General features: G+C 44.5%; 1 long non-coding RNA gene across 1 annotated transcript; it reads left to right on the forward strand.

Annotated features, from left to right (window-relative positions):
- The first annotated feature begins 2,239 nt into the window (after positions 1-2,239).
- On the forward strand, positions 2,240-3,128 carry LOC123963991. The gene is made up of 3 exons (XR_006823305.1): positions 2,240-2,366; positions 2,444-2,568; positions 2,658-3,128. It is a non-coding gene; the product is annotated as an uncharacterized LOC123963991 (long non-coding RNA).
- Positions 3,129-3,368: the final 240 nt, after the last annotated feature.

The following is a 3,368-nucleotide window of genomic DNA, read 5'->3' on the forward strand; positions in this document are numbered from 1 at the left end:
AAGTTCTGTGGTTGAAACTATCCCAGTAACCCTTTGGCTTCTCAGACAGAAAGGGTATACCTTCACTGACTGCGTTTACATGCAGCCAATAACCCGTTCAAAACCGGGATATTAGCAATAACCCGGTCGCGAACGGCCATGTAAACACCGGCAAAAACCCGAATATGCTCATATCCCGGATTTTAAAAACCGGGATATTATAGCTGGGGTACCCCTTTTCTAACCCGAATTTTTAGTCATGTAAACGCGTAACGGCATATCCCCATAGTGATTTGTGTTCTGCGCATGTTCTATTCGCAAGGAATCTTGGTCTTTTGAGTAGAGGAACTTCTTGTATGCGCCAAACCCGCGTGCAGTATACAGAAGTAAACGAGGTAAACATGGCGAGACGCAGCACAGCACCGTACACAGCACGAGCGAGGAGGAAACCAATTTTTTAATTCATGTTGTCAAAAACATGAATATAATGTCTTTTGTTGACGGTAGAAAGTACAGAGATACTGACATTTACAAGAAGGTGACCGAAAAAATCGGAAATGACGCATATTGCGTCTTAAGGTTGTCCGTACGTCCAGACGTTAACCGTGCGTCGCCGTTTACATCGGGGTAGTGCCAATTGATTACAAATTCCATGTATACAGGAGTAACTCTCTCTGCTCACGCATGTAAACGGGTTATCCCGAATGTTTCAGAAACCCGAATAGTGACCTTAACCCGAACATAACCCGAATATTGACAGCATGTAAACGTAGTCACTGATGTCTATTAGTAGGATCCATAGCACTTGGTAAGTCATGCACAACATCTGATGGCAAAAATTTTAACTATCCCTTTAACAAAAGAATCCATATTTTTGTATATGGTTGGTTTTGTGGGTATAGATCAAGGTTATGAAAGAGGCGGTGTGAATCCAGGCCAGAACTAATAAATGGAGCTGGCCCAGTGCCAGTCCAGATGTGAAAACCGGATCCTCAACAGTATCTTAGAGACTCTGGGCCAGATCCAGTATGGAACTGGTCCAGATCTGGCCCACATTTGGGCCAAAGGACTACAAAATAATTGTCATACGTTCTGGAGCTGGAGCAGCGCCGGCCCAGATGTGAAAACCGAATCCGCACCGGCATTGGCCCGTTGTGCTAAAGGACACCGGCCCGGGTCCGTTTTACAGATCTGGCCAGATCTGGGCCGCATGATTTTTGCTATCTGGGTAGCCAGCAGTTTCAAATAAGACTCAATGTCGCCCGCTCTGGCCCCAGGGATGCACTTAACTATGGCCCCTGGCTTCGCTAACTTCACGTTTCTCAAAATGGAGCTGCCAATAATCAGAGTTGTTTCTCAGCGGGTGTGTCGCTGAGTGGGGAAAATCTGTTAGCAACGTGAACAGGGGCTTTGAATGCTTACGACTATTTCTCCTTCGGACAATCACCCAGCCACCCTTTCCTGGCTGCTCAGGAGATGCCGGGGGACGGCTACCACAGGCTAACTCAGGCCGTTCCGTACTGACTACCGGGCAGTGGCTATCTACGATAGCTAAAGACTGATCTACCAAGGTGCGGAGCCGGACTAAATCCCTGAGCCTCGCCTCAATGTCTACAAATAAACTACACTTGTTACACGTACCATTACTGCTAAAGGAGGCAGAGGAGTAACAGAACATCTGACACACCGAGCAGGTGAAAGTAGGAGAGGGAGAAGGAGAAGCCATCGCTAGCTGCTAAACTAAAGTTGCTAACGGCTAAGATAAAGTACGGTAGAGTTGGCTACCAAAACTTTTGAAAACAACTATGAGATTAAACAGCAGTCACTAAAAGATGGAAAGAACTGTAAGTGCTTAGGCAGAATTACTGTAAGAATAAGTGTTTAGTGGACAGCTGGCCGTTGTAATGACAAATCTAACAAATTTAACTGGTATTTAGCAAGAGCAGTACAACGCACTACCAACACACAAGCACCGGAAACGGAAATGAGTCAGCAAGCTTACCACAGTACATCAGCCGCTCACTCACTGGCTTAATTTTTTTTAATGCGTTGGGAGATGTGTTTAAGTTCACGTCAGGGTTCTCTGTTAGGAGGAGTATTAGACATAAGCTTGTGTATGAAGCTTAAGGCGATTTGTTAGGTGGACTAAAATGTCTGACGGTCACAGAGTGGCCAAAAAAATGGCGGTAGAATGTGGTAGCATGGTGTTAGGGACCCATTGCTGTGTTAATTGACAGGAGTGGGCGGGGTCAGTAGATGGCAGGAATTGGTTAAACAGGAAGCAGGAAGGTATTAATGGTCGCATGGCCCTTTTTTCTTCCTCTTGCTCCTGTTGATACCAAGTACCCACATCACTGTGCGCTGCAATGTCTGCAGCCGCTTCAATGGTAAGAGTAAATGCGCACATGTGTGGTCATTGATAATACTGTTGCAAGCTGTTAATTTAGGTTGCTTGTGATCCCAGGCTCACTGTTAGTGTAGACCTTTCCCTCCCCATATGGACGAGCAGTTGCTTGCCAGTGTAGGTTTCCTGCAGGGTTGGACCTTCCTTTCAGAGTATCGGGGGTGTCCATTCGTCGTTAATCATGGGTAGGTGTTCATGTAGACTGGGTGAACAGCTAATCAGTTGTTTTTAGCCACACGTGAGTGCTAACATGGCATTTGGTAATTGTTTGAAGGGCATGGAGCCTCCCCAAAGTGGCAGTCCAGTCTCTTGCCTGCCCAGTGGAGGAAAAGCCCCCTTGCCTTTCTTTACATGCTAGAAACCACTTTTTTATGTACATGATAAAAGTTCAGTTTGAAAGGCTCTTGTATGAAAGTGTGATTGGGTGTGAGGAGCTAACTGTTAGCTCAGTTAACTGACTGTGGTTTGTCACTTAGTGTAAATATTGTTAATATTTTGTTTTGTTTATATTGTTTTCTTTCCTCTGTAAAGAAACTTTGTTTCTGTTGTAAATAATGGTTTGTTTGCTTTGGAGTTAAATTAACAGTTTGGTTTTTGTTGAACTAATTGATTTTGCTTTTGTTTGACTTAACAGTTGTTTTCTTTCTGTTAACTTGTTTTGTGTCGCAGTTTTGTCTGTATGTTTTAAATGGTATGCACGTTGTGAAAAGCCTTTTAAAAAGGATATGTTAAAATAAAAGGAACTGTGTTGTGAATGGAACAACGTCTCTGACCCTCCATCCAAGTAAGGCGAACCTGTGTGCCTTCATTTATCAGTGTTGTCTGAATTGTATTTCTTGGGGTGAAACTCTCCAGGTGGCGTTGTCGGATAGTTAGATTCTGGTGGTGATTCCTCTTCTAGCGCCACCACTCCATGCCACGCATGCATATAATGGAGAAATAATATTGCTTGCTGTGCAGTTCGTAGTAACAGACCGCCCAAGAT

Source organism: Micropterus dolomieu, linkage group LG23 (genome assembly GCF_021292245.1).
Source record: "Micropterus dolomieu isolate WLL.071019.BEF.003 ecotype Adirondacks linkage group LG23, ASM2129224v1, whole genome shotgun sequence".
Classification (NCBI taxonomy): Eukaryota; Metazoa; Chordata; class Actinopteri; order Centrarchiformes; family Centrarchidae; genus Micropterus; species Micropterus dolomieu.